This window comes from Bradysia coprophila, unplaced genomic scaffold (genome assembly GCF_014529535.1).
Source record: "Bradysia coprophila strain Holo2 unplaced genomic scaffold, BU_Bcop_v1 contig_476, whole genome shotgun sequence".
Classification (NCBI taxonomy): Eukaryota; Metazoa; Arthropoda; class Insecta; order Diptera; family Sciaridae; genus Bradysia; species Bradysia coprophila.
Window position 1 is genome coordinate 736,479 of NW_023503727.1, and position 27,860 is coordinate 764,338.

Here is a 27,860-nt window from a genome sequence, read left to right on the forward strand (position 1 = left end):
ACAAGATGTGAGTGCTCAGTTCAGCTACTGAGGCATGTTGTAATGCTGAAATGCATTCGAAAGCAATTTTCCATGAATATACACATTGGATTGAAAGAAAATTAATTTGATGGCTTTAGCGTATAAAATGGAGTTAGTGTTGAAGGTGTGGCACGTAAATAAATATTTGTTAAAAATGTGAATATTTGAAATATGAACTTAACCCTTCGACAATCTCAATATTTACATAGACATGTTTAGACTTATGCCTTTACGTGTATTTTTAACCATTTGTGAGCAGGGTCTTTGTCGAAAATTTTAGATGCTTTCGATTCTTCTTCGATGCGACTACGAAGAACTGAAAACAAACACAAATATTTAGGGCATCCAGCCCGTTTCACTATTATATTTATTGTGCCACCGAGAATTGAAATACCACTCTTTTCAGCACTCATTTTAGTGTTGTAAAGTGACTTATTTCAGCACCCGTTTGATGTGATATTACAAATAGACAAGAGCACAAAAAATCATAATTTTCATTGTAAACAATCACTCTTCAAATTTGATCGATCACATTACTTTGCATTTTCTCAAACGAATGCTGTAACAACTCATACAAATTCCATATCAACACTGCTTTGAGTGTTGTAATATCACATCAAACGGGTGCTGAAATAAGTCACTTTAGAACACTAAAATGAGAGCAGAAAAGAGTCGTATTTCAATTCTCGGTGGCACAATTATGATTTGTTGTGCTCTTGTCTATTTCAATTCTCGGTTAACACAAAGCATGATGTGTTACATGTATTGTAATGACATTTTTTCAGCACACCACCCAATTTTCCTTACTCGCTCCGCTCGTAAGCAAAACCTCGGTCTAGTGCTGGAAAAATCAACATTACAATACTAGTAACACAACATACTATTCTGATCGTTTTATAAGCTCGGCCAACTCCGACCACTTTCATTTCAAGAGGATGCTAGATACCGTAGCGAGCCATGCTGCTAACTAAACTTGTCAATACTAGAACTCTGGGATTAGATACCATTGACAATTTTCGGATCTCTAATCATTCTTGGCTTCTAACTTTTTCGGCGGACCAACCGATTCAACTGTGACCAATCAATGACTGTATACCAAGATTGTCAATGCCGGATTTCTGAGTTTAAAGACCATTCACAATCTTAGACAATTTCAGGTCATTTCATGTCGTTACAAGAACCAATTCGCCGTGTCAATGACTTTACAGAGGAATCCCATTTGGGTCATTCCATGTCAATACAAAAAACCAATTCGTCTTGTCAACGACGTTACAGAGGAATTCCCAATCCGTGTGAACTTGTCAATGGCAGATTTAAACTTTTCCAAATTCCGGTCGTCTTTTCGTTGCTAACTCCACTAAACGATTCCTTGCCAATGCTAGATTTCATCGAATCCCGTTTAACCATTGACGTTTTCCAGCTAGATCCAACCGTCTAGGAATCAGCTTTCCAAAGTATATTCGGTGAATGGCCCATACGTCGTTCCTTTGTAATGCAAACATTTCTTTTCGTTGACTCGAACTTTCTTTCGTCGCCAATAGTCTCGGAATGCATTAGCCTTCTCAGGTATGACCAAAATCCTCTATTATCCAAACTTTTCCAAATCCTCAACCGCACCGTCGTGTCTCGGTCGCCATGTCGAAAATTTTAGATGCTTTCGATTCTTATTCGATGCGACTACGAATAACTGAAAACAAACAGAAATATTTAGGGCATCCAGCCAGATAGCACATTGATTGAATATTGAACCTAGCTTGTAAAGCGTGATTTTATTGGAAAGGTTGCACCCATAGAATACCAAATGACCTGGAGCGTCAGAGCGTTTTAAAGTCGAAACAGTCAAGATACCACTTGTTGCCCGTTATTATTTCAATTATTTTATGGCATACAACTTTTAAAAGATTTGTATGTGCTGGAAATTACCAGCTGGTTTACAAACAAAAACACTGTATTGTAAACGATTCAAAGACAACCTGCACACAGTGCAATTCTACGTTAACATCATCTATACGCGCACATATTATTAAGATTATTAAGAATGTGTTTTTATTGTTTATCGTACAAGAAGTGTGTGTTAGTTGATCAGCTGGTGATGTTCAGGTTATTCTGTAAAGAACCATTCATAAATCCGGTCCAATTTTTTCTACTTCTTTCGACCTCAAAATTTAGCTTTCCTCTAAGAATCTAAGGTCTAATAAATGATCCCTTTTTCAAGGTACATGTCGCTGGCACCGCCACCATTTAGGGCTGTGTCGAGGTATGGCTCATTTTAAAGGGCTCGTTTAGGGCTGACGAATAAAGCCGGTCCCGAGTTTAGGGCTGTCGATTTACGTGAGTTATACCGTTTTGAAGTTTTCAAGCATGTCACTTAAGTGTTTTGTCATAAACTGAATAGGTTTTTGACTTTCCACTCAATCTATGATTTGGGGCTAGTTCAGGGCTGACGATTGAAACCGGTCCCGAGTTTAGGGCTGCTCAAATACCATAGTTATTCAACTTTTTCTCGAAAAAACATGTCATATTGGCAGTTTTGGATGTTATTCATAGTGTTCCTAGTTGAAAGTATATATTAACGTTTGGGGCTAGTTTAGGGCTGACAATTGAAGCCGATCCTGAGTTTAGGGCTGCTATCCCGCCAATGATATTCAGCTTTCTCTAAACACAAACATGTCATATTAGCTCTTTCAACGATATTCAAAAAGCGTCTGACTAAAATTATAGTCTATCGTTTAGGGCTCATTTAGGGCTGATGATTGAAACCGGTCCAGAGTTTGGAGCCGCTCAGTGACCAAAGTTATCCGATGATTAAGAAAAAAAGCATGTCATAATGGGCGTTTTGTTGATATACAATGTGTTTCTTAATTAAATCATAGCTTCACGTTAAGGGCTCATTTAGGGCTGACAATTGAATCCGACCTCAAGTCTAGGGATCTTGAACGAGCAAAGTTATTCGAGTTATCACCCATCAACTGTTCCATTGGAAATTTTCAAGATTTTTGATGATCAGATTTCAAGTCTATGACGTGAATCCATCGTTGTCTCTGAGGTATTTTCCAACATTATTTCAAGAGCAACTACGGTATTAATTTTATTTGAACAGTTTCTCCTCTCGAAAACTAAGACCAAAGGCAGTGCTATTCTCTAGTCTTAAGTGCATTTTAGCATTGTTAGAACAATCATACTCAATAAGAGATTCAATAACTTTATCTGATTTGTAGCGATAAACAAGCCTCTACCCCTATCGCTTAATGCAACATTTTTATGGATCTTTTAATATGAGAGTATTACTTTCAGAGTAAACCACCTCTCTTAGTTTTTGATGGATTGCTAACCTAAATACATGACTGGTTCCAAATTTTAGGAATAAACTAGCTCAAAATTGTTGATCAGTTGAAAATTAAAAATATTCTTCAGATATGCTAGAGCCCTCACAGTCCCTCTATCCTTTATCTCTACGGCTAGATTAGAACACAATACTACCAAGTCGTAACTTATTAGATATGGAATAACTTCATCCGCTAAGCGACACAAATTCGTTCTGTAGTTCCAGAAATACTAGAACAATCATAGCTTAGTTTATGTCAAAGTTTTAAGAGTCATTGTATATCAACAAAACGCCCATTATGACATGCTTTTTTTCTTAATCATCGGATAACTTTGGTCACTGAGCGGCTCCAAACTCTGGACCGGTTTCAATCATTAGCCCTAAATGAGCCCTAAACGATAGACTATAATTTTAGTCAGACGCTTTTTGAATATCGTTGAAAGAGCTAATATGACATGTTTGTGTTTAGAGAAAGCTGAATATCATTGGCGGGATAGCAGCCCTAAACTCAGGATTGGCTTCAATTGTCAGCCCTAAACTAGGCCCAAACGTTAATATATACTTTCAACTAGGAACACTATGAATAACATCCAAAACTGCCAATATGACATGTTTTTTCGAGAAAAAATTGAATAACTATGGTATTTGAGCAGACCTAAACTCGGGACCGGTTTCAATCGTCAGCCCTAAACTAGCCCCAAATCATAGATTGAGTGGAAAGTCAAAAGCCTATTCAGTTTATGACAAAACACTTAAGTGACATGCTTGAAAACTTCAAAACGGTATAACTCACGTAAATCGACAGCCATAAACTCGGGACCGGTTTTATTCGTCAGCCATAAACGAGCCCTTTAAAATGAGCCATACCTCGACACAGCCCTAAATGGTGGCGGTGCCAGCGACATGTACCTCCTTTTTCACAACGTAAAATATGGCCATGCTACTCTTTATCATAACCGCCAATATCCAATTATCCATGGGTTCATAAAGGGTATAAGGAAATAGATCCAATTTTAATTGCAAATACTGCCCCCATGTATCATTGACAAAAACTGTACCGTTAGGTTTTAGGAGATCACCCCTACACACGTCAAAAAACGTTTCCAATCATGAAACAGATACAATATTTGAAGACAGCCTAATCGAAATTTGGACATTAATTCGACGCACTTGACGAGAGTTAGGTGAGGTGTGATTGATTTTATTGAACTCATGCTTGAAATGTATGGGTTCCACTTAAAACTTCACTTTGATGTTAAACTAGCTACGATATCCAATCAGTGTGTACAACAAAAATGCTGTACAAAAATTCCAGAATTGTCGTGGTCTCTTCATCTTCAATTAAAGAAAAAAATGATTTCTGTTTGATAAAGATGTTTTTCTCAATAAAAATGTAAATGACACGTTTCTTCGATTCAGCAATCAAATTGGATTTTCAATGCATAAATTTTCATTTGATCATTGCAAATATTGCTTTTCTGTCGTCGTCGTCATCGGTTCGGTTTGGTTATTATAAAATGCAATGTTCTTGTTGTCCTATAAATACCTTACACATCAAGTCAACATGGTGTTTATACCTTTTCAACACATTTATGGAACATTGCAGGGAATGGATATTCCAAACTCAATTATTTTACCGTACACCACACACTATATGCAATCGATTTTCTCACACACGATTTCCGTTCAACTAGCAATTCGCTATATGCAATATTCTCTTCATATGCTCGATTTAAACAATCTTCTGACTGAAATGTCTTGAAAGATGCTTCCATTTTATTTGTTCGGAATGTATTTTGTCAATTTTGTATGACTAGTTTAACACATCCAGTCAGTGTGAGTGGATATGCTCTTCACACAAAATAAATCTAGAGGGAAACGGAATTATTTCGTCGGTATCTATGTTTACCAGAGTTAAGGTCTTCACACTTTGTTTCCCCTATTTTTACTTCGTCGCATAACTGACATCGTCCCATTGGGAATATTTGTCACGCTACGTTACGTTCCGTCCAGTCGATGGTGTTGAACACAGTCGATTTTGATTTCTGGTTCTCTGAATGGATTTGTTGAAAGGATTTCAGTTAGCTTCTGAACGACTTCATTCAAGTAGTAAAGATAATTCTTTAAGAAATGGAAGGGAGTTCCATCTGAAAACACTCCATGACCTAAATGTGATGATTGAGTTGATGGAAAAGTGGGAAAAGGTGCTTGAACACATAGATATATATCCGGGGGATTTCTTTCCATTTCGATGGAAAATAGAGGGAGATGTAGCAGGAACAATTTGTTTTCGAAATCAGGATTGTCTTCTGTAAATTCTATCACATGAAAAACTTTAAAATTTTTATTCAGAAATGTGCTTGCCCGTGCAGAACGATCAAAACCTCAGCCTGTAATCTCGTCTCGTACACATTCTGATATCATTATCAATGGACGATCCGACAGGAATGTATTTAGCAGTTTCAGTGGTACACGTTCCTAGTTCATTCTTTGTACATGACCGAGCCATCTTAATCGATTGATTTTGATAAATTTTACTATATCATCAGGCTCCTTGTAAAGCTGATACAGTTCATGGTTGTAACTTCTTCTCCAGTTGCCGTTCACATTGACACCTCCAAAAATTGATCGAAGAATTCTCCTTTCAAAAACCAAAAGTGTCTGTTCGTCACATTGTGCTTCCGATCCATATGCTACAACTGGTCGAATCAGCGATCTGTACAATTCGCACTAAAGGTTGCGGTTGAGTGTTTTTATGAAGTGTTTTTTTGAGACGCGGCAACTATATATAGCCGAACATTTCAGTTTCTACCATTTGGTTTATATCACCACAAAACATATTCTCGCTTCAAATACGAGCAAAACGAGCTATCACTCGACTATGTAGGTTTAAAATTGCCGGAGATACATCGTTTTGAAATTGGTCACTTTTCATACAAAATACACCAAATTGACTTTTCCCAGACAATCAAAATCTTTCAACTTACTCTGTATGTTTCTATCTATCTATCTATCTATCTATCGACGGTCGATCTCGGAAACTAGTCAGCCAATCTCCATGAAATTTTGCAGGAGTCTCAGGGTGGGCATAAAAATGAAAATGTGATACGCCATTACCCCAGGAAAAACCAGAACTTTGTTTTATTGGCTTTTATTGGTTTCTGAGTGAGGTTTTCGAGGGTCGGGAACGCGTTTTCGGCTGTAGCTTAGCTGTATTGAAACCTACAGAGGCGTGCGACCCATCAAATGAAAGGTAATCGTAACACGATTCGAACAAAAAAATAATTAAAAAAGTCGGGGCAGATTCGTTTCAGCTAGAGTGATTAGAGTGACCAAATTTTGAGCTACTCGAGCGTAGGATGAAAGGACTAATATTTTTTTGGGTTATGAGAGATAGAGAATTACTTTCTTCGGCAAAGTCTCAGAGTTTTACGAGTAGAACAGAGGGGCATATGTGAAAAATGTCGAAAGTTGGAAATGGGTGGGTCAATTGGGGTTTTGGAGATATTTCTTGAATGGTGGCAGATTTTCGTCAAATTTTCGATTTTCGTTAAATTTTCGATTTTCGTCAAATTTTCAAATTTCGTCAAATTTTCGATTTTCGTCAAATTTTCGATTTTCGTCAAATTTTCGATTTTTGTCAAATTTTCAAATTTCGTCAAATTTTCGATTTTCGTCAAATTTTCGAATTTCGTCAAATTTTCAAATTTCGTCAAATTTTCAAATTTCGCCAAATTTCCGAATTTCTGTTATAAACTGTTATAAAAAGCAGTGTTCTAAAACTTCTAAAACGACTGATATCCCAACAAAAATCTCTTCGAGAAAAGTGTGACGCACTCTTTGTAATACAATTTCTAAAATGAATGATATCGCTAGAGTTGACGCTTTCAGCTTCGTTACGCAAAAATTAAATTTTACACCCAATTTTAGTTCAAACAAGCTAAGTGGCAAATGTTCAGGAACAGACCAGCAAGAAAATTTATCTGCCACATGCGACGCAGATTTTTTTGGTAAAATTTTGGTTGTTTCCAGTCAAATTTTTTTTGGTAAAAATTATTTGGCAGATGATGAGAAAAACAAAGCCAGCTTGTTTGAACTAATTGGGTGTAAAATTTAATTTTTGCGTAACGAAGCTGAAAGCGTCAACTCTAGCGATATCATTCATTTTACAAATTGTATTACAAAGACTGCTTCACACTTTCTCGAATAGATTTTTGTTGGGATTAAGTGTAGAGCAACATTGAACTCTCTGCCTGATGCTAAACAACTGGTCTGTTATTGAGCGATCGTTGCGGAATCCACCCTGGCATTCACCAGTGTTGGTTCCGAATACGCAATGAGACGGTGCCGTAAAATATCTGCAAATATTTTGTTAGGGTTATAACCACTAGCCAAAATTTGTACTCCAAAAATTCGACTAGACACCAATCATTTCGAATAGTCTTGTATGAATTTAAGGCTCGTCATAGGGATATGACAGGACAGTTTCCCGAAAATGTATGAAGAATTTTATCAGAAAAATTAACCGAAAAAATTCAAAGAAACCTCTGATACTTTCCATTACATTCACGCATTGTCTTTTTAGGTACAGTCGATAACGAGTTGAAAATGTGTGATTTCAGTATATTTAGCTTATCCGTCTGTCACATTTTTAATTCGTTATCGACTGTAAGGCATATTTGAACAATAAAACACTTTTTACTCGACGCAAAAACAAACAATTTTTTTTTGTTTTGTCGCGACAAAAGCACAGAAAATATTTCGACATAACTGTGACAATCCGCTATAATAAGTACTAGAAATGAATGTTTGCTGTGTTCACTTCGGCGTGCAGGAAAAATAATCCGAAAATGGTTTCAATGAAATGTAAGACGCAAATTATTCGTAGATTTAACATCGAAACCGTAGTAAATGTTTTGAAAATGGTTTAATACGAAAAAAGAAACTTCCAAAAATCGTTCCACCTTCATATCCCCAGTAATTATCCTGAACGTAGCCCGTACGTAATTATCTTCCATTATGTGTGTTTCGTTCTTATAATATGGCGATGGTATACAAATATTCTAATATGCCGTATTCAAATGCAATGTAATACACTAATTATGAATTTCCCTGTAATTTTGTGATAAGAATCAAATTTCATAAAACCTCCCTCCCCCAGTGAAAACGTTTAAAATTCCTTTATATGTCTAAGCTCGTCGTTAATTCTTGATTTCCATCATATAGCAGTATTTTATGAATCGTTTGGATCGTGCACACACAATATAATTATTGCAATATACATATATCCCCCCCCACACATATACCACCGTATAGAACATAGGTATTTAATGAAGAAGAAAAAAAAATTATTAAAAAGCATTGCGAATAAATTCGCTTTCCTTTCCACATCCTCCCAATAAAGTTATTTTTTTTTTGTATTTCAAATTCAAATAAACCGTCAGAGTACCCACCACACCGTATATGCATTGCACATATATATAAACAACCACACGGCAAACACCTTCCGTTAGATTATCTTTAGATTTTCATACAGAAGAAAAAGCTCTACTTTAATTAACTCCATCAGTTAACGCGCATTTTGCTATTTGCAAAAAGTCTATGTATATTTTATGGTTCAATAGCATGGCGGATATGAAGCATATGGTAAAAGAACTTTCAAAGTTCAAAGGATACATAAATATATCTATTAATGTCTAAGTCTATAAAAGTATGTTGAGGAGCATAAAGGTTACATAATATACTTTTCTCATGCATTGAAGAAATTGCGAACCGGTTGTAGGGTGTGCAGAGGGTGGGTTGCGAGATATTATAATCCTTCTTACCTTAACCCACCTTAACCCGTTAGGGATTCGTGTTTGTTGAAACATGTGTGGTAATGTAGGAGTGTGTGCATAGATGTAACAGTCGATAAGTTTCGAATGTACGACTGCAGTGCTAAGGGTGCCTTTTTTTAAAAAAAAGCCATTATTTGAGTTGGAAATGATTCCACGTTTAGTCGATAGAATATTACACGATTTGCTCGGCATGCTCTCCGACACGATGATTATTCCATTTCCACAATTCCATGGCCAAGGTTACATTGATGTCAAGTCAAGACATAATCATTGGGAACATAGAAGAATGTGTGTCGTTTTCGGGGGAAGTCTTCTACGTACAAAAAAAATTAGCGTCAGCCTCTCATATAAGCAACACAACACGTTCGGTTTAGCTTCAACTAAATGAATAATTTATTAGATATTGTATAACAGTTCGTAAAAATATGATGCTTTTTTGGCATTGTAAGCAATTTGCTGGATGATGGAAATGATGCGTAGCTATATAAACTTCGGGACTTAACTATACAACATTCCATCCATATTTTTCTTTTCTCTATATCTCGGTTATAAATATATATTTCCGTCTGCTGTATTATATGTGGATACGTACGAATACAAAAACCTATATTTATTGACATGACATTATGTCATTGGGAAGCATAATGTTATTTATTGTAGCACATCAGTCAGTATATTAACGAGATTATTTTGCGGGAATTATTATTTTATTTTTATTTTTTGCTGTTTTGTTTTGTGGATTAGAGAGATGTCATTGGGACACACGTAACATTTTTATTGGGTTTGCGGAAAAGATAATGGGCATAAATGGTATTTCGAGTGTTTGTGTCGAAAATATAACATGACGAAGGTATATTCGATTACAAGCGTGTAATTATCATTGCTTTGTGTTGTGATGTAATAGAATGTTATTGGAACGTCTGATATACAGATCCCTGGTGGTGTATAAATTGTCATTGTGTGTTATGTTCCGAAACTAAATAATTCAGAGCCTTTTTTCCATGCACGTGATCCGATCAGTTAATGCTAGGTGACACGCATCATTTGAACACGAAAGATAATACGATTTGAAAGTAAAAGTCCTTTGAAGACGTGTGAGCAGCGGAAAATCCACAACTTCGCTGAAACTTCGGAAGCCTTTGAAAAATGTTGTGTTTGCCTCGGGAAAAACTTTCGAAATTGACTTATGGCACTCGCTACGCTCGCACCCTCGAAATTCAATTTCCCTCGTTCAACAAATAACTGTTCTCTGTCTACTTTTGCTTCGCTATTTCATCGTTGCAATAACCCCAACCTGGTGTCAGTATAATGTCAACAGTCAAAAATATTACATTTTTACTCGATGTTTTTAGTAAAACACAATGATAGCATATAGCGCATGATCTCAGGACTCCGGAACAGTAATTATTATTTCAATCGGCAAAGCAAATACACCGACAAAAGAGAGAAGAAAACCTTACCTGACGCAGGTAACTTTGTCTTTAGGTAACCAATAGCTGCCACAGCTGTACAAAATCTACAGCTGTAGCAGATAACAAAGATTACCTGGACACAATCTTACCTGCAACAGGTAAGATTTTTACCTATTTTTTGTCAGTGCGCTACATGAAAAGAGTTTGGAAAAAGGATACGAAGCAAACGGTTTTCCAAACCCTTATCGCGTAGTAAATATTGGATAAATTGAAGTCCTGATTGGAGTCAGAATATCATGCGCTATACGCTTTCAATTTGGACTAAAATCCGTCGAGAAAATTTTATTATGTTCCTGTTAGCATTAACCGACACCGGGTTATTGCCTCGACAACTTGCTTGAAATAGGAAAGTGACGGTAAAATAGAAAAAGAGATGAATGTAGAATATAGTAAACTAATACCGTCTAACCGCTCCAGATGTCAACGATTGACTCTGATTATTTTTCAAAGCATGGCAGCTGCCTTGTTTAATGTAATATTTACTCAATTTAGATTGATATTCTAAACAAAAAATGTTTCACTTTCCAACGTCTATCGCACATCTTTTGTAGACATTCCAACCTATTTTTGTCTGTTACCTCACTTTATTAACCTATATAACACCTAAGTCTGCTGTTTATTTAATTCTGCAATAACTTTTTGATTTCAGGTATGTCTATGGTATATCAGAGCATCAAACAATTTAACGGTATAATCATATCGAGTAAGTACGAAACGGAGACGTCAATTTTTCTTTGATTTAAATTTCTGGGTTTTAACAAGATGATTCTAAAAATTTAATGTTCTGAAGTAAAAAATTGAGATCCATTTTAATATTGCCAAGTTTTTTGTGATCCTTGTTTCTCAGCTAAGCGTATCGTTACTTCTAATCAGTAAATCTGTTACTTCGTTTGTTATTAATAGTAAGATTATTAAAGAAATTGATACATTTTCGATTGAACTTTTCATAACCTTGACATTTGGATAAGCTTTGGATAGTTTGTCTCAGAAAACTAGCGATATTTAAACAATATCAGCTCTCAGAATCTATGGGTCTAGAAATATGTAGGATCTGTTAAAAACAAAAAAATTGACAATTCCTTATTCAATCCCAGTGTATCATAACTAGAGGTGTGCACCGCCGATTTTACGCCGGCGCGCCGCCGATTTTTTGCTAAATTTTCAGCGCGCCGCCGCCGAAAAATAATAGCTAACGCCGCCGCCACCGCCGATTGTATTTTCGTCGCGCCGAAATTTTATACGTTTAGTGCTTTCAGCCATTTTAATGGGCGGCAATATAAACTTAAATTGCAAAATCTATACAAAAGTGTGCGCGTGAGTACAAGGTTTTAGCAAATGTTTATCTTTCTTAATTTATAAGTCAGGTTTCTATATGTTGCTATGTTTCTATATGCGTAGAAAGGAGTTTTTTGTTTAAAAAAATTTGTTGGAACTTTGGGTTTTTCTCTTCTTACTTGCACTGTACGACGGTGATTTTGTTTCTGATGCTACAATAGAGTTATCTTCGAAATAGCTTTCTATAACGTATGCTATTTCCATCAGTAGATAGCAAGTGTTTTATGCAAATTTTTAAATACTAGTCCAAAGAAAAAGTTTGCTGCTGTCTTGGGAAGGGTATCGATGGATACAACTGAGGATGGTCAGATCACGCTGGCCTGGGACCGCCATCGATACCCGAGGTCGAAACAGGATTTGTCTTTTCTGTATCCTCACTTAACGTGAACCCTTGGGTACGTTACTCTATTTCCTGTGCAATGGAATGGAGCGCAGCAGACGGCAGACGACGTTTCTCTTATTGCCTGTTGATGCAGATAAGAGGAAGAAGAAAGAGAACAAAATTCAGTGAATCAGTCAAAAATGGGTGAATACTACTGTAATTGTAAAGTAGCAAACTCAAGACCTTATGTGGAATTTCGGTGGAAAATGGCGCAAATCACATGCTTCAGGAATTTATAAAGTGGAAAATCTCTCCGGTTTCAAGATTCGCAAGATAGTAAGAATTCAGTGTTCGGAAAAAGGATTGCGCACGCTTTTTCAAATGTTTTTGCATTATTTTCGAAAGTTTAGATTTTTTTGTAAATTTATCGGCGCGCCGATCGGCGCACCGCCGCCGACTATAAATTTCTCCCGGCGCGCCGCCGCCGATCCCTTACCAGTCGGCGCACCGCCGCCGACTATTTTAAGATCGGCGCACACCTCTAATCATAACTAATAATATAAAAGAGATCAGTACACAAAGAGTTTATTTTGTCAGGTGGGTTGGGTATCTTATACCGTAGCACTGATCTTGAGTCTTCTTTCTCTGCTTTAATTGAAGGCTTGACCTTTTAATAAGAACAAGTTACAAATTTCGTAAAGTTTGCTATGTTTCTCATCGAAACGTGTCGTTATTTCAACTTCTGTTGCAAAATATTTTCTGCCGTTTTTTTTGCAAAATCTTTTACTTCATTTGTTTTTTCATAATGTTTAATAACATCAGACAGATCAGTACAGAGATTATTTTTGTCGTCGTCGTTAATAACAGGTATGCCGTAACACTCATCTTGACTTGTCTCTGTTTTAATTGAAAGTTTGACCTTTAAAAAAAATCTTAAAGTTTACTGCGACGAGACGATACTAAAAGACAGATTATGATTTTACACTTGCTATTCAATTAAACATTTTCCTCAAAGCAAATATCCCTTTTCTGCTAGTCTTCTAATTTTGATATATTTTTACTCGCTGTGTTATGCAAAGAAATATTGTTTGTATGAAGACGTTCCAGCATGAGACGTGATTTGTTTTATTTTCCAAGAAAATATACATTTTAAGCATCGAAATATATCCGTTCAACATAAAAAATTTTTGTAATAATTATTTAGCCATTTTATGTTCAATGTCATAACTGACGAAGGGCTACGGTTAAATTGCCATAAATAAAATTTAGCCGACGTATACCTTAATCCGTGTCGTGCTTATTTTCACGTCGAATCTACAGTGAAAATGTTTAATGATTTTCGTGTTATTATGGAAAATTTTTACTTTCGAAATGAAATTTCGTGAAACGTTTGATAGCAAAATATGGAACAACGAATTAAATAAAGGCAAATGAAATTCCAGATGGCCTTAGACAATATTGAAAGACTCGCACGACCACAATGAAATCTTCTTTTATAATACAAATAACAACTTGATATTTCTGGCTAGTTTTACTTTGCGGACATTGTGGATCCCGAACTTCATCAGTCGATACAAACCACTCCATCGATTAGATGTTTCATTAAATAATATTTTCAAGCTATCTGTTGACAATCTTTAATTTTGCGGTTCAATCTATTCATTTACAACTTCCATAATCCAACCAGATAACGCCTGATCAAACGATCTTGAAATAATAGGCGCATTGCTCTAAATAAATACTTTTATCGTTTATGTGTGTAATGTGTGTTCATATGTCTAGCCTACATTTAGGCGAGATATCAATTAACACCTAACTTTCCTCAGAAAGTATTTTCATACTTCGATGGTTCGAGGCGAGGTTCGACTCTAAACAAGTCCAACTAAATCTAGTACTTCAAAAGCTAAGAATCAAAAGCCAATGTGGTACCCACATTGTGAAGAAAAGTTAGTTAGATCGCACGTAAAGAAATTTTTGGGATTTTTATTCATTATTCACGATGGAAGGGAAAACTAGCAGACCATAAAGTTTTAAAGCCGACACATGATAATACATTTAATTATTTCGTTATGTTTAAAGAATTTCGCGTTAGTAATAATTGGTCTATACTTTCTCCGATTAATTAAGTCATTGTTGCCGCACAAACAGCAAGAGACTTCCCTTGGGTGGAAGTGGCTTCAACCTACTTTAAATCTCTAAATTTAAACGATTAAATTTGATCTTAATGACAACGACTAAATATTGGTTTAGATGAATAACGTCTGGACATCCTCTGGGTCTTTTCATGTCCGATCCGACAATCTTTATTCGAAATGTTTTTAGGAGTTATTAACGTTACGATGCCGTCCTTTTTGACAAATATTTCACACCAAAAATATTAGACCGAATGTGGCTCTGTTTAAAAAATATTTTTCTCTTCAAGAATTTTCTCGACTAATTATATAACACATAACACCTAAAACACAACTACCACACAACATATACCATATGACTCATATCCTTGAAAATATGTTAAGTTTTCTTCTGTGAATAAAACTTGGAACAGTGAAGGAAAACTTGCACGTTATGAGTGTAAGTACTCGAAATAGCAAAACTTTAACGCGAAAATGACAACCACAACATAAATAATAATGAATTGTTAAAATATATTTCGGTTTGATTTGAATCATAATGTACAAAGGCTGCTTCAACAAAATTTCCTGCATCAAGATATTTTGTGAAACTAAAATCGATGGAGGAATTCCAGTTACGTAAGTGGGAGGAAAATAGTTTTATTGTTCGACGAAGAACGTCTATTTACAGTTGGAAGTTATTTTCGTTTATGAAAGTGTTTAAGCTCGATGCAACTTCTACCGAAATAATTTTTTTTTTATCAAAGTATCAATTCTGTGGTTATAAGTTTCTTTTGTCATGAGTTTCTGCTGTTATTTTATGCTTCAGTTACTGTTGTTACGTTGTGTGTAAATGTAAATTTTTCAATTCGTTTCGTAGGTTCAAAATTTCCAAATAAGTTTGCAAAGTGGTCACTATATGGCGGAGTACTAGTACGATTTACTGAAATTTACAGAAAGGTTTTGAAATTTACCGAAAAATAAATTCAGTAAATCTTCCATAAATTTCGGTCAATTTCGGTAATTTTCGGTCAAATTCGGTAATTTTCGGTCAATTTCGGTAATTTTCGGTCAATTTCGGTAATTTTCGGTCAATTTCGGTAATTTAACAACAGTAGACTCTGGAACTATGGGGGATTAAGTTTTTCCTTGCGAAGCCTACCGAAATTGAACCGATTTTTAGCGAAGCCTACCAAAATTGGATCGATTTTTTAGTGGAATCATTTTTATATGCCTAGACAGGAATTGAATCCTAGAATCCAAAACCACTTTCAAAATTTATTGCCGGCCAGTGTGTCAATAACAACTAACATTTGTTTGTCGCTTTACAGTGCCTGATAATTCGCAATTGTATGCGACCTCAGCCTGAAATGCAAAAAGTAAAAGCTTTAGCTAGAACCTGTAATAAAAACTCAGATTACACGACACTACGTGTGTTATTTGATATTCATACCGCTACAACATCTACCACCGCACCACAATGCTAAATATATTTTCCGTACGAACGTAAGAAAAGACGAAGAAAAAACCGAAAGCAAATAATTCCATGACTAAAACTAATATGCCGCATATAAAGAACCTCAAGTCAACATCGAGAAAACTACCGGTAATTGGTAGATGTAATGCCATTAGACTTCACCTGTACCTGTACCAATAAATTCAACAATGTAGACTCTAACAAAAGAAGTTAATGTGCTTTGCATATAATGTGAAATAATACGCAGTTAAAAGGAAATTTAACGGAAGCACGAGGTATAATCAAAATGTAACCACAGCCCCTCTTGTTTATGAAATGTTGATGACAGCGTCGGGATATAATTTGTATGATATATAGCATTTTAATTCTATCGATTATATATTCTCAGTCCTGCTTTTCAGTGCTGGAAGCATTTACATGGATAAAATTGGCTGAAATCGAAGACGTTGACTTGATCCGTGGAATTGATAAACACAACTAAGGAATTAATTTTGTAACATCCTTTAGGAAGTGTGGAGTTGTATGATTTCATCTCAGCAGATTTAAATTTATGATTTTCGGTGTTGTAGTTGTGGTGTACTTGGAGATGGTGAATATTCACATATTGTTTGTTGCAACGATTTCATTTGTAAATACAATGCACAATATGGTACTTAAACTATCAACGTTTAGGCAAATCATGCAATAAATCGAATCACGACATCATAGGCAAGTTTGCTACTTCTATTGTTTGAAGTATATTCGAGCGTTTGACCTAAAATCTTTTACTTCATTAGTTGGGACATATTTTTTTGTTATATAAGCGAATGAGCCCGAGCTCAGATCTATTTATTTTATTTTATGTTTTCTGTTACTTTTCTTGAGGAAAAGACGATGTAGCTCAGTATTTTATCTGTCTTTATTTTCTGCCAAATATTTCGCGCATCACATTGGATGGCATCTTCAGTGGCTGTAAAACATACATAATTCTTATCACTATTCACAGAATCAGATCCTGTTTAACATTTTACCTGAATTTCACTGATTTTACAGTTTCGTCATATAAATTATCACTTCAACTAGCATGACTAGGTTCAATCACTTCTTGTTTGTTTGTTTATTTACTCGAATTGTCAAACAACGTCAGCTGTCCGTAGTCCGATTCACATTTAATGTTGTACTCGAGTCTTCTTCTGTTTTCAGACCCAGTAAGTCGTTGTAAATTGTTGATAGGAATAGGGTGTCCGTTTTGATGTTGTTTTGTGTTTTCTTTATTCCAATCATTTCTTTAATTTGTCTGGACTTGTGGTTGCGATCTTTGAACAATATTTCAACTTCATTCCATTTCGGTTCATGTTTCGTTCTAATTGCATGTTCACAGAGGGCACTGTGGTTCGCGTTCCCGATTTTTATGTTGTATTCATGTGCGTCCTCCCGTGTTTGTAAACTATTCTTTGTTTTTCCTACATATCTGAGGTCACAAGAGCACGGAATGTTGTACACAACATGTGATTGTTGTAGTTTCGGTACATTGTCTTTGAATCGGGAATATACATGGCAGTTCAAATTATTGGTTCCTTTTCCAACAATCGTTTTGTCGGTGTCTTGAAAAATTGCTTTGATTTGCTCGAAAAGTCCTTTCACATATGGTATCGATATGAACTTTCCTTTTTCTTCATTTCCTTGTCTTCCAATTGCATTTTCTCTGATTTTTTCCAGTGTCCGTTCCACAGTTTGTCTGATGAAATTCCTCGGGTATCCGTTTTTTACCAATGTTTTTGTCATCAGTTCGAAATTCTTTTTATGAAATTTATTTTATCATCGTTGTCGATATCAAATGAAGCAAAATCCATTTGTCTGCTTGTCTAAACATGCCTAAACGTTTATGTTGTCCAGCACGCACATGCTCCTAATATTTTTAACAAAGAGAGCCGTCATATACTCACCTCCAAATACTTAATAGTTATTTATGTACCAAGGTAGGTATGAAGGTATTTTTTCGCACTAGATGTCGATTGTCGACCCGAGGCGAAGCCGAGGTCGACAAGACGTCGTGTGCGAAAAAATACCGGCATACCTACCGTGGTAGATACAACGTTTTTCGCAATTTCGGGCCATAATCACCTTTCCAATGCAAAACATGTCCTACATTTTGTTCCAAAATTCTTGTGTATACAGAAATTCATTCGAACGATCAAGAAGGCTGCATTATAATACACATTGCAATGTGATGTAAAGAGACGCGTAGAATGAAATCGAGTAGTCAATGCTTAGTATATACGCTTCAACAATACGTTCGGTATAATTGTGTGACTCTACAGCCGAATGGCTATAGTCGCTGCTTTGTGTTCAAAAACCTCTTGGTGTCGGGGGTTCGATTTCGGGTCAATGCAAGATTTTTATTTATAAAAATTTGGCCTGCGTTGAAGGTAATACGTTCTTTAGCGTGCGAAAAAAAGTTGATATCGAACTGCGTGCGAAAAAAAGTTAATATCGCACTGTGTCCAGGAATACAGTGAAATAAATACCTTCAAAACGACATTAAATGGATGCATGGAAAGGTGATGATTATGGACCGGAATTGCGAAAATATACAATATTAATGCGACTCTTTCATTTTCTTAGTCCCACACTCTGTTTGTAATGTGTTGTGAGAACTGGATATGTTGGAATTTAAGTAAAACAACCAAAGACTTAAATTTCTCGTTAACTATTATGAGATACTGAGATGGTCTATTAGCCTATTAGTCTACTGTTGTAGTAATTGCATACAAAATACTGTGCTCCCCTATTTTTGACTAAAAGTCGAGAAAGTCGCCAAAAGTTCAACTGATGTGAGCAATGCAATTATTTATTATCTGCCCTATGCGAAAGTTGATCATTACGTATCAATTTTAGGTTAATTAATGTGGAACAAGTTTCGCATGGGGCAGGTAGTAAACAAGAATACATCGGATGCTGCTACGTACTCCACTACATCAGAAACAAATTTGTGATAATCGCAAACTCACTCGTGTGATTTTGAAGAACTTGCTTCGACATCTGCTTTTCGACAAAAGTAGTTGTATGCCTCGCCTTCTCGGCTCAGATGTACAAACTCTACACTTGTCGAAACGACAGTTTTTTGTTGAAAAACAACACACTCGGGAGTTTGCTTTTATCACAAAATTGTTACCTCATGTAATGAAATACTTTCGCAGCAACCAATGAAACATACTATTACAAACACTTTAAATCACCAAACATTGTATAATCTGCAATGTGTCATACCACGGCAATTGTTAAAAAGAATATTAAATTTTCTTTATCAAAATAATTTTACTTTTACCGAAACTACATACTACCTGAGCATAATACTTTACCAAGTGGAAATTGTTTTATTTTTCTCGCAACATAAAATGAGAACAACGAAACTTCAACAGAAAACATAGCTAACGCCGACCCGTACGAAACACCTATTCGTATCAAAAGCCTTTACTGTGAAACTCTTCATTTCTTTTACTTCATTCTCTACTGAAAAGCTATTCGCCCTTTAAAATCATTATCCACTCTTTGCCTTGTTAGCATATACAAATAAATTGCCGGGGGCAATATAGACAGCCCCGTACGAAGTCAAATTTCATAAATTCCTATTTAAACAGCTATATACCGCTATATTTAACTATATTTCACTATAAATAAACATTTCACAGATAAATATATGCTATTATATAGCTCTATATACCTGTATATAGCTCAATATAGGTGAATATAGATATATATAGATGTCCGTATATGGAATCCCTGAAACCCCACACACATAACAAATTATTTCCATGTTAACAGAAACTCTCTAAGTATCATTTTTCCCAAGATATTTCTATTTTACTAAAATCCAATATGGCCGCCGGCAGCCATTTTGTTAGGAGACCGGAAATAGTACCGACGCTTTACATTCGTTAATACCTTTCAAACAAAAAAAAATTCATGAAATTCGGTCAAAATTTACTCGAGATATTGACAAAATACTCCACGTTCACTGTACGGCCGAGTAGCCAGATAAGAGCTCACTCCAAGAGACCTAGCTCACGCTCCGGAGAACATAATTTCAAAAACTGACTTTTCCCTGATTGGTACGGTCAATACCTAACTAATAAAGCTAAAACAGACGAAATATGTTCAAATTTGGCCGACCTACAAGCAAAAACTGCTTGCCGCCCTGTGCCTGTTCCACACCAAGGGGTCTAACTCACGAGTCGGTCATCCGATTTCCATAAACTTTTTTTTTGTAGGTAGGTATTGTAAAAACCTTATATTTAACGTATCAGTTACAAGTTTAACGTTTAAATGTCCGGAGATATCTTTGAAAAACCGTAAAGCACTTATTGGGCCACAGCTCGGGAGTGGTCGATCCAAAATCACTCATCTTCGAACTTAGCCTGTCTTTTGACATTACCAAACGGGAAAAAAAAGAATTTTCAAAATCGGATGCGTTTTACTCAAGTTATCGTGCAGACAGACAGACGGACATTTTTTTTCGCGGATTTGGCATCTCTAGACAACCACAATAGGTTTCCCCTTACTCAGGGAGTCCAATTCGAGATGTTACGGATGTATGCGTAAACGCATAAGACCCCAGTACTTCTTACGGGTCTAAAAAAATCGAGATGTAAATAATATTGTTCTTCTCGTTCAGTTCTCGATGTTGCTTAAAGCTATTTGTAATTTATCACGATTATGTTCACTTAATTTCACCTGTGTATTTAATGAAATTTAATCGAGGCTAATAGCTTTAATGTTAGTTATTTGTTTGTAGAAAATTTTTTTCCCTTTCTTCTTCCATTCACTCAGCCTGTATCAATAAATACAATCTAAGTGCAACTAATGTTTGACTCCAAGTTAAGTAGTATAACATGCTTACACATCCTAACAAACCTACACCAAAATATATTATATATCGGCTGTGTGAGCCGGGAAAAAGAGGAGTTCAATGTTGTGTGGAGTTTATTCAACGCTATTATTATGTTTTTGCAACTAAAAGACATTTTGTTATTGATTGCGTGACTGGGTTCAATTATTATAATGCTATGAAAGGGAAAAATATGAAATCCATTTCAACCAATTACCCAACGGTTCATGTCAACCACATTAAAATGAGAAAATTTTGTTATTGAATTTATATGTTCCCGACAGAATTTTTTTTAGAAATAATTTCTATTTGACTGGAGTTTTATTTTTTCTTTATTTCGTACTTTTTTTTAAAACATATTTTTACATATTTGGGGTGTACATTTTAGCCCAGACGAGTCTGAAAAGTTGATATGAAAAATAAAAGAGAAAAAAAAGAAATTCAAATCAAAGTCATGTTGCCATGAATCATACTTTAAGCTTCTTATAAGTCAATAACCTTACTAACCTCAAACCCCCCGCATTGTATTATTGATGTTCAGTACACCATCACCACCACACATATCACTGCACTTTCATTTAATTCGTATAAGAAAAAAAAACTTTGTTGCAGTCGTAAGACATTTCCAATCTGTCCTCACTGTTTTTACGTGAGCTGACTTACAAATTATGAAAATTTGTCTGCGTATATCACAGAATATTCCACAAGTGAGTTTTTCCGCTCATATCCACACTGGATGGCCGGGGAGCGTTTGCAGATAATTTTCATAAATTATGCGAGAGCGTGGGATGGGAGAAAATTGTTATCCATAAATGTTTGGAGGTCAGCGCTGTTTTTTTTCGAATAAATGAAATTCGATATTTACTGAACCGTTTTAATGTCTCGGCAAACTGTCGTAACAGTGCCAGCCGTGTCGTGGAAATATCAAGTTTTTAGGAAAATGATTTCCCTCATTTTCTTAGATTTTCCCAAAAATAATTTTCGATAAAATTCGTGAAAAGTTAGGAGCGGAAAATGTTTCCAAATTTTCCTAGGTTTTCCCTAATTTTTGAAAAATATAATTTTTGGGAAAATTTGTGAATTTGGACCAACGGCTTAACTTGAACTCCGAGCCACGCCTCAAAGTTTGCAAATACTGTCTGAGAAAAGTTAGGAGCTAATTGATGTTCCGCCTAAATGTAGGCTAGACCTATGTACATAACTTCATCGTAATTGTGCATCGTTACGTCATTATGTATACGTCATTCAGAGTGATGTGTACGTCATTCAGAGTGATGTATATGTCATTCAGAGTGATGTATACGTCATTTAGAGTGATCTATACGTCATTAAGAGTGATGTGTACGTCATTTAGAGTGATGTATACGTCATTCAGAGTGATGTATACGTCATTCAGAGTGATGTATACGTCATTCAGAGTGATGTATATGTCATTCAGAGTAACGTATATGTCATTCAGAGTGATGTATATGTCATTCAGAGTGATGTATATGTCATTCAGAGTGATGCATACGTCATTCAGAGTGATGTATACGTCATTCAGAGTGATGTATACGTCATTCAGAGTGATGTATACGTCATTCAGAGTGATGCATACGTCATTCAGAGTGATGTATATGTCATTCAGAGTAATGTATATGTCATTCAGAGTGATGTGTACGTCATTCAGAGTGATGTATACGTCATTCAGAGTGATGTATATGTCATTCAGAGTGATGTGTACGTCATTCAGAGTGATGTGTACGTCATTCAGAGTGATGTGTACGTCATTCAGAGTGATGTATATGTCATTCAGAGTGATGTATACGTCATTCAGAGTGATGTATACGTCATTCAGAGTGATGTATAAGTCATTCAGAGTGATGTATAAGTCATTCAGAGTGATGTATACGTCATTCAGAGTGATGTATACGTCATTCAGAGTGATGTATACGTCATTCAGAGTGATATATACGTCATTCATAGTGATGTATAAGTCATTCAGAGGGATGTATATGTCATTCAGAGTGATGCATACGTCATTCAGAGTGATGTATACGTCATTCAGAGTGATGTATACGTCATTCAGAGTGATGTATACGTCATTCAGAGTGACGTAATCGGTAAAAAAATCCATTTGGAATTTTCCGACACAGCAACCGAATCCGGACCATTTTAGTGGAGGACGATTACATACCAACTGTCTATTGTTTGAAGGTCTCCTAAAAATCAGTTAGTTATGGTAGTGGATAAATCTGATTTTCGAAAATAATTAGCTCAAAAAATGAGTCGCCAACATCAAATGTACCAAAAGGATATTTAACTAAAATCGACCGAGATTTAAGTTTTAAAATCCTGAGTTTCATGTACGTACAGACTTAAAGTTCATCCACATTAAATCACATTTATTATGCAGCAAGTAAAAAGCATATTTTTTCCCCGTCTATGTACATTCGTACATGTGTTTAAAACTGATGAACGACGTTGCGATAAGTTCTACTACTTTTTTATGCCTTTTCAAAAATAATAAACTTTTCCATGAATTGTTTTCGTTCTTTATAATTATGTCCATCCAACTTCCAACTGGATGAATAATTTATTCTGGGACATTCATTAGATATTAATTAAAGTTACGATGTTAACTGTAGTGAACGTTTTTACAAGTCTTTGAAATGCTTTGATGAGAAATGACATCATCAAACGACTCACAATATCGTGGCTATTATTAAACTACAATAAAAATTAATGAAAGATGAGGTATATTTTATGCATTCACCATAATGGATGTATAAAGATACGAATGCCGGTAACATTCAATGATTTATTTGAACGTAATGCTCATCTTATTAATTACAAGTATAAATTGAAACTGGTATGATTGAGTGTTATGTATTATGAACAAATGTAAATTATGTATGAGATGTTACTTAATTCAAGGTTAATTGGTTTTGGATTTATTTACAAATTTTTGAATTGTTTAGCGTGTTGTAAGTTCTGTGAAAATAAATTGCCGTGGAATGATTGTTGGTAATAACGATATTGGCTAGATGAATCGATTATTTTTTTCCATGTCTTTCCACAAGCATAGTAAATTTGGATGGAACGAACCATAATGCACTGGTGCTGGTCTGGCATATTCCACTACTTAATTTCAAACATCCAAAAGTTAATTATAAAATCCGAAACGAAAGCAAAGAGACCACTGCTAATTCGAACAAACATTTAATCCTTCAATGTGCAAAACAGCATCGACCGTCTCCACTACATTTATACGAGAATATAAATGCTGAGAGCTGTTGATTTAATTCCATATACACATTTGCGACATAAGTTTTCCCCAAAAGTTGTAAATATTCCATGGAATGTATTTGTTGCCTTCGGGGCACATATTGTTAGTACAGCCCACAAATCGTGTTTCAGACGAAAGGTAGGCTAATACAACACTCAATGAAGTATACTAAATAAGAGGCATTCGCAAAGCCGTACACAGATTAATCCTGACTACATATTGTTATTACCTCAACTAAATTCTCTTTGACAGTTTACAAAACTAATTTCCTATTCATCAACTAGAAGTTTAATGAACCAAGAAAATAGAATTCCCTTTTCCTTGAGACAACACTCGGTTCTTGTACACACAAAACGACGACGCAACCGAAAATAATATTATGTCGGTGTACACTCACGGGTACACTATAAGACAACCTTATCTCCTTTTTTTTAAACACGTAGCCTGGAACGTTATAAAACAAAATTAGATTTTACCAGTTTGATAGGCCGGGATATTTAAAGGGACGAAAAAAAAAGTTCCATTTGAAACAAAGGGAGCCAAACTTTACATCGGAAGGTTTTTCGCTTTTTTCTTTCTTTTAGATTTTTCTCGATGAGCATATTGGCTTTATGTATGTTGATTGATTAGTTGATGCTGGTTTTTATGGTGCGGTCAAATGTAAAAAAAATTACTTCCATCACCAGCCATACAATGTCATATATATGCTTTGTAATATGAAAGAGTTTTTGTTGTTTAGTTGCAATTTGTGTGGCTTAAAAGTAATTTTTAGACTGCACAAAGCAACAATGTCAAGCGTATGCACTTTTAAAACCTAGACCGGTTGGAGTATGTATACATATATCAACATTTTCACCATCACCAGATCAAAGGACCAACATTCATCTATGACCGACATGACGACAAAGCATCATTTGTCCGACCGTTTATAATGCTTTTATGGTTTGTTGCGATCAACCATTTTATATGTACATCGTTGTCTTGTATTCACAATTAACTTGCTTTTACAGTGGTGGGGTGGTGTAAGAACAGTGCATTTCAGTTTGCTGTTTCCAGGCCCACACTGGCCATGCTAAGAGATCGGGCGAAAAACCGCTCGAAATTTTTTAAATTGAAAAATCAATTTTATGAGCCGTTTTACAGCATTGTGCTCGATGGTGTTGGATAACCAGGACGTCTCTGGATATTTGTAAAACTGACTTTATTCTAATCGGATTCATTTTCATTTCATTTTCATTTTTAGCCCCGTACGAAGTACAAAGGGGCTTATAGGATTACGATGCCGTGTGTAATTGATGGAATTCGAAGCAGACGGTAAGGACAAAGTGTTTGCCTATGTTCATAGATGACGAATCTGCAATAAAAATTTTGTCTCTCCGTCTGTCCGTCTGTCCGTCTGTCACGTCGATATCTTGAGTAAATCAAATCCGATTTCAAAAATTTTTTTTCCCTGAAAGATAGTCGAAATAGTGAGGCTAAGTTCGAAGATGGGCATATTCGGGTCGGCCCTTCGTGAGTTAGGGCCACCTAAGTGATTTAAGGTCTTTTGGTGATATTTATGGCAAAATAAACGATGGAAATGTAGATGACACGGCAAATGATAGGTATTGTCAATACCAATCCAGGAAAAAAAAGTTTTTTAAAATCGGGTGAGTGGACCGTGAGTTAGGGCCTTAGAAGTGAAATGCTACTAGGGCCCTATGTATATTTTACATAGAACTCGAGTAAATTTCATTCGTTTTTCGTAATTTTTGTTTGATTTGGAAGGTAATCGAATGCCGAATAGAATGTTGTTGAAAAAAAATTAAATTTGGGTCCTTGGCCTAAGGCCACTACTAGGGCCCTATGTGTATTTTACATATAACTCGAGCAAATTTCATCCGTTTTTCGTAATTTTTGTTTCATTTGGAAGGCAATCAAAGGCCGAATAGAATGTAGTTGAAAAAAATTTTAAATTTGGGTCCTCGGACTGAGGCCGATACTAGGGCCCTATGTGTATTTTACATATAACTCGTGCAAATTTCATCCGTTTTTCGTAATTTTTGTTTCATTTGGAAGGTAATCAAAGCCCGAATAGAATGTAGTTGAAAAAAATTTTAAATTTGGGTCCTCGGACTAAGGCCGATACTAGGGCCCTATGTGTATTTTACATATAACTCGAGCAAATTTCATCCGTTTTTCGTAATTTTTGTTTCATTTGGAAGGTAATCAAAGGCCGAATAGAATGTAGTTGAAAAAAATTTTAAATTTGGGTCCTCGGACTGAGGCCGATACTAGGGCCCTATGTGTATTTTACATATAACTCGTGCAAATTTCATCCGTTTTTCGTAATTTTTGTTTCATTTGGAAGGTAATCAAAGGCCGAATAGAATGTAGTTGAAAAAATTTTAAATTTGGGTTCTCGGACTGAGGCCGATACTAGGCCCTTCAAAAAATAAAATTTTAGGGCGATTTGAAATTTTTGTTTCATTTGAAAGGAACGTCGTACGGGGCTTCGTAATTGCGCTATGCGCAATTTGTAAGATGTACATATTACATAATAATTTTACTTTAACTACATTAACCGGCGCAATAGGCTTACGGTCAAAGTAGGGTGACAGACGCACTAGGGTCACGTACGCAATAGATATACGGGTTTGTACGGGGCTCAGTCGCAGCAAACGCTCCGACTGTTCTGATGGCTCGTTCATTGTTGGTTACTCTGCCCTTCAAATCCATTTAAATTGCTGCGTTTTATTCGGAGAAAATTGGTCAAATGATTTTCGCTTCAAAGAGGCTGGGCAATTACATGTCCATTAGATAAAAAGTTACTTAAATTGCATACAAGCAGCTGGCAGTGCACTATATAATTTAATATCTAACAATTCCACTTTCGTATTCATTTCAAACTTTCGTGGAAGCACGAGAAAGAAAAAACTAATTTCTCCAGATATCAGATTTTTTCTCCCAGATTTCACTCACTTTAATAAACATTTTTTTGTGTGTATGCTTTTCTCGACCTAGTTCATTATCGCTTTATTGCTCTGATATAGTCGGAATGAACTAGCTTATTACTTTTACAGCTACCATTTTATTGTTACAAGGTGGTATCGTTAAGATGTGTTTCTATGGTTTTTTTTCCTCTCCACTCCTTCTTATTTATCTCGCAAAATTGTGTACATCACCAGTCGAATGAAATATTTTTTTATGATAAACAATCCAAGAACACTCGTTGAAGTACAAAAAAGAAACTTTTTCTTTTAATGACTTCAGAGGCACTCTGTTTTGTTGTGGAAGATGTGATAGCAGAAATTTGCAAATGAGAGGAATTGTACGAAAAGAAGGAACATTTTTTTTCGCCACTGACAGAAATCAATGTACAAAGTATGATGAGTCGTATCTATCATATCATAGCGCCATAAAGAACGCCTCAAAATTCTTCAATCATTGCACTGTCGTTGATCCGAACTGTTAAGTATGGAAAATGGTAAAGTTTCAGTCTCACAATGTACTCATTGAATCTTTTACGCCTTTTGTTAAGAGCATCGCTGCGTGTTTCATAAAACAATGTTACAACATACAAAATCTACTTCATTTGTTACAGCATTCATTTTGCTATAAAGAGAACACTAGCCAAATGTTTTTTTATTATTGTCGTCGTTGTCGACAACAAATGATTATTCCTTTTAATTGATGCGGTATTCGTTTTCACAACTTTTCCATTCTTAAGTGTCTAACTTTTGTGAATCTTCTAACACTCCATCCAGCTCTCTATTTCGGAGTCTTCTTCTTGCTCTGTTTGTGAAAGGATAGATTGGTAGATCTGGCATAACCAATCCGATACCG

At 35.6% G+C, this 27,860-nt stretch overlaps 1 protein-coding gene and 1 long non-coding RNA gene across 3 annotated transcripts in view; one reads left to right on the forward strand and one right to left on the reverse strand.

Annotated features, from left to right (window-relative positions):
- Positions 1-27,860, forward strand: part of LOC119082602 (uncharacterized protein C18B11.02c-like) — a 331,234-nt gene that overhangs the window by 93,504 nt on the left and 209,870 nt on the right. The gene's annotated exons all lie outside the window — the stretch shown is intronic.
- LOC119082613 lies at positions 16,798-16,947 on the reverse strand. Its single transcript, XR_005088672.1, has 2 exons — positions 16,911-16,947; positions 16,798-16,849 (listed from the first exon to the last, which is right to left on the reverse strand). It is a non-coding gene; the product is annotated as an uncharacterized LOC119082613 (long non-coding RNA).